Genomic DNA, 16,100 nt, shown 5'->3' with positions numbered 1-16,100 from the left:
TGGAAATGTGGCTTGAATTCTTTATAGCAAAATTCTCAAAATTTGTTTATACTGATGGTCTCAAACTCCTACTTCTCACTCTGAAATTCTCTCAAATTAGGGTTTTGTCTTGACCACTCCACTAAACCTGTTTTTCTCAAGGTGTTCAACAATCAACATATTGCTAAATCTAATGGTCAGTTCTTAGTCTTTATCTTATTTGACCTGTCAGTAGCATTTGACACTTTTTATAAGTCTGTCATTGAAATTTGTTCTTCACTTTGCTACCAAGACACCATATTCTTGATTTCCTACTACCTTATTGGTTGCTCCTTAGTCCCTGGTTGATTCCTTCCCTTCTCCATGATCCATAATATTGGAGTTACATACAGCTCAGTCCTTGTATGTCTTTTATTTTATACCTATATTCAGTCATGATGGTCTCACCTAGTTCTCATGGATCAAATTACCATCCATATTCAGGAACTCTCTTCTGAACTTCAACATCGTGTATCCAACCACCTTCTTGACATTTCTATTTAGAAGTCCAGTGGGCATCTCAAAATTAACACAGGCCAAACCTACGTTCTAATTATCCACACCCACAATTTGCCTCAACCAAGATCTTCTTTATCTCAGTTAATGACAAATTCAGGCTTCCACTTGTTCAAGTGTACACACTTGGAGTAAACCTCGATTTTTCTTTTTCTCATGCCCTAGTCTGTTAGGAAATTTTCTCCATTTACCTGGAATCTGATCATTATTTACCACCTCTACTGTGACAACCTTGCATTATCTCTCATTTGGATTATTGAAAGCACCAACTGTCTCCCTGCTTCCATCAGTGTCCTCCGACAACCTTTATTTATCACGATAGCCAAGTAATTTTGTTAAATGTATAAGTAATGAGGGGAAAGGAAAAAAAACAGAATAGAAAAATGGGAAAACTATATGAACAATTTATGATAAAATATATAATAATGACCTTCAAACATGAAAAATATTCAAATTCACTGGAAATTGGGTAAATGCAAATTAACACCACAGCATTTTTCATTAGAATGGAAAATATTTATGAATGTGGAAACATTATTTTGGCAAGACTGTGAAGAAATAGACTTGTTTATACGTTGCTGATGGCAATACAAATTGGTACGATTTTTCTGGAGGGAAATTTCATGGTGTCTAACAAAATTACATATGTATTTACCTTTCAACCAATGGGACCAGCAATTCTGTTTCTAAGAATCTATCCTGAAGATATACCTCCAACAATATTAAAATATATATACAGAAATATATTAATTACAATATTGTTTTTAATTACAAAGTATTGGAAACAACCTAAATACCCATTCATAGGAAAGTGGTTGAAAAAACCATGATATGTATACACAGTGGAATGAGGAAGAGCTTTATGAACTGATATGAAGTGATTTCTAAGACATACTATAAAATGAGAAATAGCAAAGCACAAAAGAGTATAGCATGCTACCCTTCATATAAGAAAGAAGAGCTATAAGAAAATACACAAACATCTGTTTATTTGTACAAAAAAAATACAGGAAGGATAAACCAAAAGCTAACAAGACTGATACCTAAAGGAAAGGGGTAGAAAGAAGAGGGGAATGGCAATAGGTTAGCAAGGATGAAGTAGAGTAACATTTCTCTGATTATATCTTTTTGTAGAACTCTTAGAATGAGTAATGTCTTGCATACTCTTCACATACCCCTAAATAAGCAAATGATTAAAACCAAGCAGGAAATGATGACAACACAAACTGGAATGCAAATACTAACAAATGAAAGTAAATGTATTGTGAAAGAATAACATGACCATACTTAAGGGAATGGAAAAGAAACAACTAACCTAAGTAACTTAGAAGCAGTATCTTCAGTGAGCACAAAGCTAAAGACTTAAGCACTGTAATCTAGTTAGTAAATGTTTTTCTCACAGGGATATGAGTTAGCAATCCTGAAACTACATTTGTGTGTATACTAGAATTGAAAAGTAAGTACATATATTGTAGATAGTGAAAGCCAGGCTTCTTACAATTGGAGAAAGACATAAGGAAAGGAAGAAGGCTAAAATAAACCCTGTGGTATTGGATTACAATAAGAGGCATCAGTATAAATTCATGGTTTTTGATATATATTCAGACAGATAAAGAAATATATATATATGGGGGGGTTAGTATACATTCATATATTTCCTAACTAACTCATTCAATGAGAAGGCCTAGAGGCAGTGACACTCCAGAACAATGAGCACACTTAGCACCAGATCTTGGTTTCTAAACACGATTCTCTAACATAAGGAACCAGGGTTTCTTAGATAATTTGATTTCAGGGCAGGCTGGAGCAAAGAAAACACAAGGTGAACCTAAAACATATTGTGAGGTCAGAAGATAAGGAAATTCTCCCCCAAAAGTTGGAGGCTTATCAAAAACAGAGGAGCTAATCTGAAGGAGCATCTTATGGCCAAAACTGGAATAATGTGAATAATAAAAACAGTGTTTGAGTTTAACCCCTAGAATAATATATACCCAGTGAGTCTATGCAAATATAAAAATCAAATGCATAAATGAAGGAGAAGGGACAGCTTTTCCTCACAATTGAATATCAGTTAATAAATGTAGATGGAAAGGGGAAATAGAGAATCATCATTGTAAGTGCCCTAGTAATACCTGTTGCAGACAAGATTCACCAATGGATGCTAAAATGAGGGAGCAAAAGTTTGAGAAGAAACAGGATTTGCAGTCTCAAAGCATCTCCCCAAAGATACTTATTAACTATGAAGGGAAATAAAGTAACTTTATAGGGGAGAAGCCTAGCAGACACCAACCTATCCAAATGATCAAGATAAATATCACCAGTAATAAGACATAACAATATCATGAATCCCTTGATATGATGCATAAAGATATTTTTGTAGGTGGTAGTCTTTCCAAAAATACAAAACCTGTTATAGACTGAATGTTTGTGTCCCTTCTAAAATTCATACATTGAGGAGCTAACCCCCAGTGTGGAGATGGGGCCTCTAAGGAAGTAATTAAGGTTAAATGAAGTCATAAGGATGGGACTTTGATCCAATAGGATTAGTGTCCTTATGAGACTTCAGAATGGTCCCGTCCAACCACCCCTGCCAGCAAAATGCGCTGAGCCAGCATGCTCACACTGAAGATCAAATGAGGTCATAGTGAGAATGCTGCCATCTGCAAACCAGGAAGAGAGCTCACACTAGAAACTGAATTGGCTGGAACCTTGCTCTTGGACTTTGAACCTCCAAAACTGAGAGAAATAGATATCTGTTATTGAAACCACCCAGTCTGTGGTATTTCATTATGGCAGCCTGAGCTAATACTCTTTCCAATGATGAGAAAATATGAGACAAATCCAATTTGAGGGGCATTCTACAAAATTACTGATCAGTATTCTTCCAAAGTGTCAGGGTCATGAAAGACAAGGGAAAGAGTGAAAAACAGTTGCTGACTGGAAGAGACTAAGGAGGAAAAATCAAAACAAAACTGCATGTAATATGGGACCCAGAGCAGGATTCTGGAACAGAAAAAGGACACAGTGAAGGAAAAAATATGAAATTTGAATAAGACCTGTAGCTTAGTTAATAATATTGCACTAGTATTAATTTACCATTTTTGATGTAAAATGTTAACATAGGGGAAGTGGGATAAGGGATATAAGGGAACTCTTTGTACTATTTTTACAAGTTTTCTGTAAGTCTAAAATTAGGTCAAAATAAAAAGTTTATAAACAAGACAAAATATTTAAAAATTGTAAATCAGAACATTCCCTCCACTGTTCAAAGTCCTCTAGTGGCTTTCTATCTCACTCAAATTAGATGCCAAATTCTGCACAATGGTGGAAAAGCCCTACACTAATTGTTCCCCTCCTTCCTGTCTAATTTCATCTCCTACTAGTCTCCCCATCCCCACAGAATTTTAGCCAAACTAACTTTTTGGTGTTCCTTAGGTATAGCAGGTACATTCCCGGCTCAGGTCTTTGCATTTGTTTATTCCCAGATACCACTGGTTGTTCTTCCTTTAGCTAACTTCATGGCCTGCTCTTTCACATTTTTCATCTTTACTCAAATGTCATCTTATCAGTGAAAGTTTCCTCACAACCCTATTTTATTTTGCACCTACCAGCCTCCTGGAGTTCCATATTCTGATATTATTTTTCCCATAGCCCTTATTATCATCATCAATATTCTGCATATTTTACCTATTTAATTATATTATTACACATTGATATACAGCAGAGTTTAAGCTGCACCTAAGTTAAAGTTAGGAAGAGGTCTGACTATTTTGTTCACTGATGTATTGCCAGTGAACATGAAGAGAGAATGAATAGTCATGTGGAGGCTGCTCCATCTCCAATGTCTTATTCCAGTTTCAAGAGCAGGAAAAAAGTGGCAAAAAAGAGATATATTAGGAAAGCAAAAAAACTCTTCATGTGTTATTGGATCACTGGCCAAACTACGTTACATGACAACCTCTAACTGCAATGAAGGCTAGGAATTTTTTTATGGCTAGAAACATTACTGTGTATCTACCACATTTTGACAAAAGGTTTAGGTTAGAAAGACAGAATGAATACTATAAACTATTCAGACAAAAAATATTGCTTAAAAGGTAGCCAAAAACTTTCATAAATTTCTGCTTTTGTTTCAGGAATATTAAGGGAAAAATAAAAACAGCACAAATTTTACAGTTCTGAGGGGAAAAATCGTAAATGAAGAATTTTCTACGAACCTAAGTTCTGAATGATATATGATATCAAGAAAAAGATATTCTCAAATATTCAGGAGCCCAGAAAATATACTTCTCATCTTTCCTTCTTGAATAAAACTACTTTAACATGTGCTATTACAGCTTATTTTGTCTTTTTTTTTTTTTTTTTTTTTTTGGCCCCACATCTTGCAAGATCTTAGTTTCCTGACCAGGGGGTCGATCCCAGTCCTCCTGCATTGGAAGCACAGGGTCCTAACAACTGGACCGCCAGGGAATTCCCTGCTCATTGTGTCTTAAGAAAAATATTTCCACCTCTGGTGGCTTTGTACTATGTCAGCTTGGCTAGGCTAAACTACATTTCCCAGAATTCCCTTTTGTATATAGTATTTCTAGTTAGGGTCGACTACAAGAGAGACAGACTCCTGTAGGAGACTTGGAGGGCAAAAGCAAAGCAGCAGCCACTTTGTAGCTCACACACATTGTCTCTGATCTACTGGTGCATCTCATTGACATGAGGTGTGGCCCGATCTGGAACTACTTCATCTTCCCCTGGATTTCTCTTCAGCTTCTCTTATTTGTTGGCCAAGTAATTGTGTTTAGCTCTGTGACAAAGAGGACATGTGTAGCATCAAGGTCACAGACAACAAGAACTGACACAGGTTTCAATCTATCCTGTGTCCCTCAGCTTGGCCCTGGGTGTTCTAGATTGTTCTTCCTCTCCCTCATGCCACATTCATCTATTCTTCCTGATTTCCTGCCCTGTGGACTTGAAGATTCAGGATCAGATAGGGAGAAAATAGATCCTCACAAGGAGGCAAGAAAGTTAGATTCCTGGAACAAATCTTTTTACACATACACAAACACACACACATATTCCACATTCTACTGGTTCTGCTTCTCTGACTGAACTCTGACTTATATACTACCCTGAATTTATTTTTTAAATTCTCTAATAATTTCTGCTAAGAGTTTTAGAATTTTTCCTTTCAAAGACTGGTCTTTAATTCACTTCATATTGATTTTCGTGTATGTATAGTGTGAACAAGGAGTTCAATTCCATTTCTTTCCAAATGATTAACCAATTGTTTCAAGATTCTTAATTGACAAGTTCGTCTTTTCTTGACTAACATGTAATACCAACTTCATCATATAGCAAGTGTCCATATATGTATGGGTTTATCTTCTGGTCTTTCTCTTAGTTTACTTATGTACATATCTTAGTATATCTATAAGCTGTAACTAAGTTTAAGTGAGGGGATATCTATGTCCTAGTGAGTACTTGTGTCTAAATTATAATAGCTTTAATATAAATCTTGGCAACTACCCTATCTTACTCTTCTTCATCGAGAGTATCTTGGCATTTTTGATCTTTTGCATTTTTATATAAATTTTAGAAATATCTTGTCAAATTCCATAATGTAATCTGTTGGACATGTATTCAGGTTGAATTAAATCAATAAAATGGAGATAATTAACATGTATACAATGTTAATAGATACAATCTCTAAGCATGGTGCCTTTCTCCATTTATTTAAGTCTTCTGTAATGGCTTTCAATTGAGTTTTTTTTTTTAACATCTTTATTAGGGTATAATTGCTTTACAATGGTGTGTTAGTTTCTGCTTTATAACAAAGTGAATCAGTCATACATAAACATATGTTCCCATATGTCTTCCCTCTTGCGTCTCCCTCCCTCCCACCCTCTCTATCCCACCCCTCCAGGCTGTCACAAATCACCGAGCCAATATCCCTGTGCCATGCGGCTGCTTCCCACTAGCTATCTACCTTACTACGTTTGTTAGTGTGTATATGTCCATGACTCTCTCTCGCCCTGTCACAGCTCACCCTTCCCCCTCCCCATAACCTCAAGTCCGTTCTCTAGGAGGTCTGTGTCTTTATTCCTGCCTTACCCCTAAGTTCTTCATGACATTTTTTTCTTAAATTCCATATATATGTGTTAGCATATGGTATTTGTCTTTTTCTTTCTGACTTACTTCACTCTGTATGACAGACTCTAGGTCTATCCACCTCATTACAAATAGCTCAATTTCGTTTCTTTTTATGGCTGAGTAATATTCCATTGTATATATGTGCCACATCTTCTTTATCCATTCATCCGATGATGGGCACTTAGGTTGTTTCCATCTCTGGGCTATTGTAAATAGAGCTGCAATGAACATTTTGGTACATGACTCTTTTTGAATTTTGGTTTTCTCAGGGTATATGCCCAGTAGTGGGATGGCTCGGTCATATGGTAGTTCTATTTGTAGTTTTTTAAGGAACCTCCATACTGTTCTCCATAGTGGCTGAACCAATTCACATTCCCACCAGCAGTGCAAGAGTGTTCCCTTTTCTCCACACCCTCTCCAGCATTTATTGTGTCTAGATTTTTTGATGATGGCCATTCTGACTGGTGTGAGATGATATCTCATTGTAGTTTTGATTTGCATTTCTCTAATGATTAATGATGTTGAGCATTCTTTCATGTGTTTGTTGGCAGTCTGTATGTCTTCTTTGGAGAAATGTCTATTTAGGTCTTCTGCCCATTTTTGGATTGGGTTGTTTGTTTTTTTGTTATTGAGCTGCATGAGCTGCTTGTAAATTTTGGAGATTAATCCTTTGTCGGTTGTTTCATTTGCAAATATTTTCTCCCATTCTAAGGGTTGTCTTTTGGTCTTGTTTATGGTTTCCTTTACTGTGCAAAAGCTTTGAAGTTTCATTAGGTCCCATTTATTTATTTTTGTTTTTATTTCCATTACTCTAGGAGGTGAGTCAGAAAGGATCTTGCTGTGATTTATGTCATAGAGTGTTCTGCCTATGTTTTCCTCTAAGAGTTTGATAGTTTCTGGCCTTACATTTAGGTCTTTAATCCAATTTGAGCTTATTATTGTGTACCGTGTTAGGGAGTGATCTAATCTCATACCTTTACATGTACCTGTCCAGTTTTCCCAGCACCACTTATTGAAGAGGTTGTCCTTTCTCCACTGTACATTGCTGCCACCTTTATCAAAGATAAGGTGTCCATATGTGCATGGGTTTATCTCTGGGCTTTCTATCCTGTTCCATTGATCTATCTTTCTGTTTTTGTGCCAGTACCATACCGTCTTCATAACTGTAGCTTTGTAGTATAGTCTGAAGTCAGGGAGCCTGATTCCTCCAGTTCCTTTTTTCGTTCTCAAGATTGCTTTGGCTATTTGGGGTCTTTTGTGTTTCTATACATTGCAAAATCTTTTGTTCTAGTTCTGTGAAAAATGCCAGTGGTAGTTTGATAGAGATTGCATTGAATCTATAGATTGCTTTGGGTAGTAGAGTCATTTTCACAATGTTGACTCTTCCAATCCAAGAACATGGTATATCTCTCCATCTATTTGTGTCATCTTTAATTTCTTTCATCAGTGTCTTATAATTTTCTGCATACAGGTCTTTTGTCTCCTTAGGTAGGTTTATTCCTAGATAGTTTATTCTTTTTGTTGCAATGGTAAATGGGAGTGTTTTCTTGATTTCACTTTCAGATTTTTCATCATTAGTATATAAGAATGCCAGAGATTTCTGTGCATTGATTTTGTATCCTGCCACTTTACCAAATTCATTGATTAGCTCTAGTAGTTTTCTGGTAGCATCTTTAGGATTCTCTATGTATAGGATCATGTCATCTGCAAACAGTGACAGCTTTACTTCTTCTTTTCCGATTTGGATTCCTTTTATTTCCTTCTCTTCTCTGATTGCTGTGGCTAAAACTTCCCAAACTATGTTGAATAATAGTGGTGAGAGTGGGCAACCTTGTCTTGTTCCTGATCTTAGTGGAAATGCTTTCAGTTTTTCACCATTGAGGATGATGTTTGCTGTGAGCTTGTCATATATGGCCTTTATTATGTTGAGGAAAGTTCCCTCTATGCCTACTTTCTGCAGGGTTTTTATCATAAATGGGTGTTGAATTTTGTCGAAAGCTTTCTCTGCATCTATTGAGATGATCATATCGTTTTTCTCCTTCAATTTGTTAATATGGTTTATCACATTGATAGATTTGCATATATTGAAGAAGCCTTGCATTCCTGGAATAAACCCCACTTGATCATGGTGTATGATCCTTTTAATGTGCTGTTGGATTCTGTTTGTTAGTATTTTGTTGAGGATTTTTGCCTCTATGTTCATCAGTGATATTGTCCTGTAGTTTTCTTTCTTTGTGACATCCTTGTCTGGTTTTGGTATCAAGGTGATGGTGGCCTCATAGAAGGAGTTTGGGAGTGTTCCTCCCTCTGCTATATTTTGGAAGAGTTTGAGAAGGATAGGTGTTAGCTCTTCTCTAAATGTTTGATAGAATTCACCTGTGAAGCCATCTGTTCCTGGGCTTTTGTTTGTTGGAAGATTTTTAACCACAGTTTCAATATCAGTGCTTGTGATTGGTCTGTTCATATTTTCTATTTCTTCCTGATTCAGTCTTGGCAGGTTGTGCATTTCTAAGAATTTGTCCATTTCTTCCAGATTGTCCATTTTATTGGCATAGATTTGCTTGTAGTAATCTCTCATGATCTCTTTTATTTCTGCAGTGTCAGTTGTTACCTCTCCTTTTTCATTTCTAATTCTATTGATTTGAGTCTTCTCCCTTTTTTTCTTGATGAGTCTGGCTAGTGGTTTATCTATTTTGTTTATCTTCTCAAAGAACCAGCTTTTAGTTTTATTGATCTTTGCTATTGTTTCCTTCATTTCTTTTTCATTTATTTCTGATCTGATTTTTATGATTTCTTTCCTTCTGCTAGCTTTGGGGTTATTTTGTTCTTCTTTCTCTAATTGCTTGAGGTGCAAGGTTAGGTTGTTTATTCGAGATGTTTCCTGCTTCTTAAGGTGGGCTTGTATTGCTATAAACTTCCCCCTTAGAACTGCTTTTGCTGCATCCCACAGGTTTTGGGTCGTTGTGTCTCCATTGTCATTTGTTTCTAGGTATTTTTTGATTTCCTCTTTGATTTCTTCAGTGATCACTTCATTATTAAGTAGTGTATTGTTTAGCCTCCATGTGTTTGTATTTTTTACAGATTTTTCCTGTAATTGATATCTAGTCTCATAGCGTTGTGGTCAGAAAAGATACTTGATACAATTTCAATTTTCTTAAATTTACCAAGGCTTGATTTGTGACCCAAGATATGATCTATCCTGGAGAATGTTCCATGAGCACTTGAGAAAAATGTGTATTCTGTTGTTTTTTTGGATGGAGTGTCCTATAAATATCAATTAAGTCCATCTTGTTTAATGTATCATTTAAAGCTATTGTTTCCTTGTTTATTTTCATTTTCGATGATCTGTCCATGGGTGAAAGTGGGGTGTTTAAGTCCCCTACTATGAATGTGTTACTGTCGATTTCCCCTTTTATGGCTGTTAGTATTTGCCTTATGTATTGAGGTGCTCCTATGTTGGGTGCATAAATATTTACAATTGTTATATCTTCTTCTTGGATCGATCCCTTGATCATTATGTAGTGTTCTTCTTTGTCTCTTTTAATAGTCCTTATTTTAAAGTCTATTTTGTCTGATATGAGAATTGCTACTCCAGCTTTCTTTTGGTTTCCATTTGCATGGAATATCTTTTTCCATCCCCTTACTTTCAGTCTGTATGTGTCTCTAGGTCTGAAGTGGGTCTCTTGTAGACAGCATATATAAGGGTCTTGTTTTGTATCCATTCAGCTAATCTGTGTCTCTTGGTGGGAGCATTTAGTCCATTTACATTTAAGGTAATTATCGATATGTATGTTCCTATTCCCATTTTCTAAATTGTTTTGGGTTCGTTATTATAGGTCTTTTCCTTCTCTTGTGTTTCTTGCCTAGAGAAGATCCTTTAGCATTTGTTGTAAAGCTGGTTTGGTGGTGCTGAACTCTCTCAGCTTTTGCTTGTCTGTAAAGATTTTAATTTCTCCATCAAATCTGAATGAGATCCTTGCTGGGTAGAGTAGTCTTGGCTGCAGGTTTTTCTCCTTCATCACTTTCAGTATGTCCTGCCACTCCCTTCTGGCTTGTAGGGTTTCTGCTGAGAGATCAGCTGTTAACCTTATGGGGATTCCCTTGTGTGTTATTTGTTGTTTTTCCCTTGCTGCTTTTAATATGCTTTCTTTGTATTTAATTTTTGATAGTTTGATTAATATGTGTCTTGGCGTATTTCTCCTTGTATTTATCCTGTATGGGACTCTCTGTGCTTCCTGGACTTGATTAACTATTTCCTTTTCCATATTAGGGAAGTTTTCAACTATAATCTCTTCAAATATTTTCTCAGTCCCTTTCTTTTTCTCTTCTTCTTCTGGAACCCTTATAATTCGAATGTTGGTGCGTTTAATGTTGTCCCAGAGGTCTCTGAGACTGTCCTCAGTTCTTTTCATTCTTTTTTCTTTATTCTGCTCTGCAGTAGTTATTTCCACTATTTTATCTTCCAGGTCAGTTATCCGTTCTTCTGCCTCAGTTGTTCTGCTATTGATTCCTTCTAGAGAAGTTTTAATTAATTTCATTTATTGTGTTGTTCATCGTTGCTTGTTTCATCTTTATTTCTTCTAGGTCCTTGTTAACTGTTTCTTGCATTTTGTCCATTCTATTTCCAAGATTTTGGATCATCCTTACTATCATTATTCTGAATTATTTTTCAGGTAGACTGGCTATTTCCTCTTCATTTGTTAGGTCTGGTGCATTTTTATCTTGCTTCTTTATCTGCTGTGTGTTTTTCTGTCTTCTCATTTTGCTTAACTTACTGTGTTTGGGGTCTCCTTTTTGCAGACTGCAGGTTCATAGTTCCCGCTGTTTTTGATGTCTGTCTCCAGTGGCTAAGGTTGGTTCAGTGGGTTGTGTAGGCTTCCTGGTGGAGGGGACTAGTGCCTGTGTTGTGGTGGATGAGGCTGGATCTTGTCTCTCTAGTGGGCAGGTTCACGTCTGGTGGTGTGTTTTGAGGTGTCTGTGGCCTTATTATGATTTTAGGCAGCCTCTCTGCTAATGGGTGGGGTTGTGTTCCTGTTTTGCTAGTTGTTTGGCATAGGTTGTCCAGCACTGTGGCTTGCTGGTCGTTGAGTGAAGCTGGGTGCTGGTGTTAAGATGGAGGTCTCTGGGAGATTTTCGCCGTTTGATATTATGTGGAGCTGGGAGGTCTCTTGGGACCAGTGTCCTGAAGTTGGCTCTCCTACCTCAGAGGCAGAGCCCTGACTCCTGGCTGCAGCACCAAGAGCCTTTCATCTACACAGCTCAGAATAAAAGGGAGAAAAAGTAGAGGGAATTAGTAGAAGTATGAGGAAAGAAAGAAGGAAAGGAGGGAAGGAAGGAAGGAAGGAAGGAAGGAAGAAAGAAAGAAAGAAAGAAGGAAGCAAAGAAGGAAAGAAGGCAAGAAGAAAAGAAAGGAGGGAGGGAGGGAGGGAGGAGGGAAAGAAGGAAAAAAGAGAGAAAGAAGATACAGTAAAAATAAAATAAAGTATAATAAAGTTATTGAATTAAAAAAGTCTTATTTAGAAAAAAAAAAAAGGGACGGATAGAACCTTAGGACAAATGTTGGAAGCAAAGCTATACAGACAAAATCTTACACAGAAGCATACACATACACCCTCACTAAAAGAGGTAAAGGGGGAAAAATCATAAATCTTGCTCTCAGAGACCACCTCCTCAATTTGGGATGATTCGTTGTCTAAAGGAGGGAAGGAAGGAAGGAAAGAAAGAAAGAAAGAAAGAACGAAGGTGAAGTATAATAACGTTATTAAAATTAAAATTGATTATTAAGAAAAAAGTTAAAAAAAAAACCATGGACGGATAGAACCCTAGGACAAATGGTGGAAGCAAGACTATACAGACAAGATCTCACACAGAAGCATACACATACACATTCACAAAAAGAGGAAAAGGGAAAAAATATCATAGATCTTGCTCCTAAAGTCCACTTCCTTAATTTGGGATGATTGGTTGTCTATTCAGGTATTCCACAGATGCAGGGTATATCAAGTTGATTGTGGAGCTTTAATCCGCTGCTTCTGAGGCTGCTGGGAGAGATTTCCCCTTCTCTTCTTTGTTCTCACAGCTCCCAGGGCTCAGCTTTGGATTTGGCCCTGCCTCTGCGTGTAGGTCGCTGGAGGGCGTCTGTTTATTGCTCAGACAGGACGGGATTAAAGAAGCAGCTGATTCGGGGGCTCTGGCGCACTCAGGCCGGCGGGGAGGGAGGGACACGGAGTGCGGGGCGGGCCTGCGGCGGCAAAGTCCGGCATGACTTTGCACCAGCCTGAGGCCCGCCGTGCGTTCTCCCGGCGAAGTTGTCCCTGGATCCCGGGAACCTGGCAGTGGCGGGCTGCACAGGCTCCGCGGAAGAGGGGTGTGGAGAGTGACCTGTGCTCGCACACAGGCCCCTTGGTGGCGGCAGCAGCAGCCTTAGTGTCTCCCGCCCGTCTCTGGGGTCCGCGCTTTTAGCCGCGGCTCGCGCCCGTCTCTGGAGTTCCTTTAAGCAGCGTTCTTAAACCCCTCTCCTCACGCTCCAGGAAACAAAGAGGGAAGAAAAAGCCTCTTGCCTCTTCAGCAGGTGCAGACTTTTCCCCGGACTCCCTCCCGGCTAGGCGTGGTGCACTAACCCCTTCAGGCTATGTTCAAGCCGCCAACCCCAGTCCTCTCCCTGCACTCCGTCCAAAACCGAAACCCGAGCCTCAGAGCCTCAGCTCACAGCCCCGCCCGCCCCGGCGGGTGAGCAGACAAGCCTCTTGGGCTGGTGAGTGCCGGTCGGCACCAATCCTCTGTGCGAGAATCTCCCCGCTTTGCCCTCCGCACCCGTTGCTGTGCACTCCTCCGCGGCTTCGAAACTCCCCCCTCCGCCTCCCGCAGTCTCTGCCCACGAAGGGGCTTCCTAGTGTGTGGAAACTTTTCCTCCTTCACAGCTCCCTCCCACTGGTGCAGGTGCCGTCCCTATTTTTTTGTCTCTGTTTTTTCTTTTCTTTTGCCCTACCCAGGTACATGGGGAGTTTCTTGCCTTTTGGGAGGTCTGAGGTCTTTTGCCAGCCTTCAGTAGGTGTTCTGTAGGAGTTGTTCCACGTGTAGATGTATTTCTGGTGTATCTGTGGGGAGGAAGGTGATCTCCGCGTCTTACTCTTCCGCCACCTTCAAGGTCCCCCCTCAATTGAGTTTTAATATATTTTTCAAGAAGCTCTTGCATAACTTTTTAGAAATTTATTTCTAGATACTTATATTTTTGATACATTAAAAATGGTAATTAAAAAATTTTGGTGTAAAATATAACATATAACTTTATAGGTGCTTAATAGAAATATACTGTATATATTTATCAGAGTGCTGTTTTTTCCATCCAATATTACATTTTAAAGAATCATCCTTTAGTTCATTTATTTTCATTGCCATGTAGTATTTCATTGCATGAATAGTCACAATTTATCCATTCTATTGTTGATAGACATTAGGAATTTTCCCAGTGTTTAACTGTTATAGACAATGCTTCTATAAAACAAAAATTTATACTATTTCCCTGTGCATGTAACTATGCATTTCTGTAGGATGCTTATCTAACAGTCGAATTACTGCATCACAGAAAGTGTCACACTGTTGTACAAGGGATTGTATTAATTTATGTACTCATCAGCAGCGTATGAGTTCCCAATATTCCATATCCTATCTAACACAGGAATTAGTCAGCTCTAGTATTTATTTATTTACTTAGCCAAAATGATATGTATGCAGTGGTATCTTATTTCCCTGATTCCTAAAGAGTCTGAGTAATTTATCATGTTTACCAGTCATTTGAATTTCCTCTTTTGTGAAGTGCCATTTCAAGTCTTTTGTCCATTTTCTCTATATTGTACTTTTCTTGTCCATTTGTAGGAATTCTTTATCCATTCTGAATAGAAGATTTTTGTTGATTATCTGTGATGCAGATATTCTCTCCTCCTCTGTGGTTTGTCTGTTCATTATTTGGGGATGTTTTTTGATATGTGGAAAGTAATCAAATTCATCAGTCTTTTCTTTCTGTGACTATTGTCATGTTTTTGGAAAATTCCTTATCTACCCCAAGATCAAGAAGAAATTTTCCTATATTATCTTCTAAAAACTTTATATTTCTTTTTATTTCATAGTTAGGTATTTATTTCACCTGGAATTGATTTTTTAAAAATAATTTTAAAAAGTTAGTATAATGTTTATTTATGTATTATTGTATGCTCATTTATCTTTTTATTTTTAAACCATTTTTTATTGACGTGTAATTTGCAATGTTGTATTGGTCTCAAGAGTACAGCCAAGTGATTCAGTTATATATATATATTCTTTTTTCTTCGGATTCTTTCCCCTTATAGGTTATTACAAGATATTAAATATAGTTCCCTGTACTCTACAGTAGGTCCTTGTTGTTTGTCTATTTTATATATAGTAGTGTGTATATGTTAATCAAAATTCCTAATTTATCTCTCCCCCCACCGCTACTATCCTCTTTGGTAACCATAAGTTTGTTTTCCATGTCGAAGTGTCTATTTCTCTTTTGTAAATATGTTCATTTGTATCATTTTTTAGATGCCACATATAAGTGATATCATATGATGTTTATCTTTATCTGACTTACTTCACTTAATATTATAATTTCTAGGTCCATGCATCTTGCTGCAAAAGGTATTATTTCATTCTTTTTTATGACTAGATTCCATTGTATATATACATACACCACATATTTTTATCCATTAATCTGTCAATGGACATTTAGGTTGCTTCCATGTCTTGACTATTGTCAATAGTGCTGCAACGAACACCGGGGTGCATGTTGCTTTTTGAATTAGAGTTTTCTCTGTATATATGCCCAGTAGTGGAATTGTAGGATCATAAGGTAACTCCATTTTCAATGTTTTAAGGAACCTTCATACTGTTCTCCATAGTGGCTGCACCAATTTACATTCCTGCCAACATTGTAGGAGGGTTCCTTTTTCTCCACACCTTCTGCAGAACTTATTATTTGTAGACATTTTCATGATGGCCATTCTGACTGGTGTGAGGTGATACCTCATTGTAGTTTTGATTTGCGTTTCTCTAATAATTTGCAATATCGAGCATCTTTTCATGTACCCGTTGGTCATCTCTATATCTTCTTTGGAGAAATTTCTGTTTAGGGCTTCTGCCCATTTTTTGATTGGGCTGTTTGTTTTTTTGGATTTTAAGCTGTATGAGCTGTTTTTATATTTTGGAAATTAATCCCTTTTTGGTAGCATTCTTTGCTAATATTTTCTCCCAGTTTGTAGGTTGTATTTTCGTTTTGTTTGTGATTTCCCTTGCTGTGCAAAAGCTTTTAAGATTAATTAGGTCCCATTTGTTTATTTTCATCTTTATTTCCATTACTCTAGGAGACAGATCCAAAAAACTATTGCTGCAATTTATGTCAAAGAGTG

The sequence above is a fragment of the Pseudorca crassidens genome, chromosome 2 (genome assembly GCF_039906515.1).
Source record: "Pseudorca crassidens isolate mPseCra1 chromosome 2, mPseCra1.hap1, whole genome shotgun sequence".
Taxonomy (NCBI): domain Eukaryota; kingdom Metazoa; phylum Chordata; class Mammalia; order Artiodactyla; family Delphinidae; genus Pseudorca; species Pseudorca crassidens.
This window is presented reverse-complemented; position numbering follows the sequence as displayed.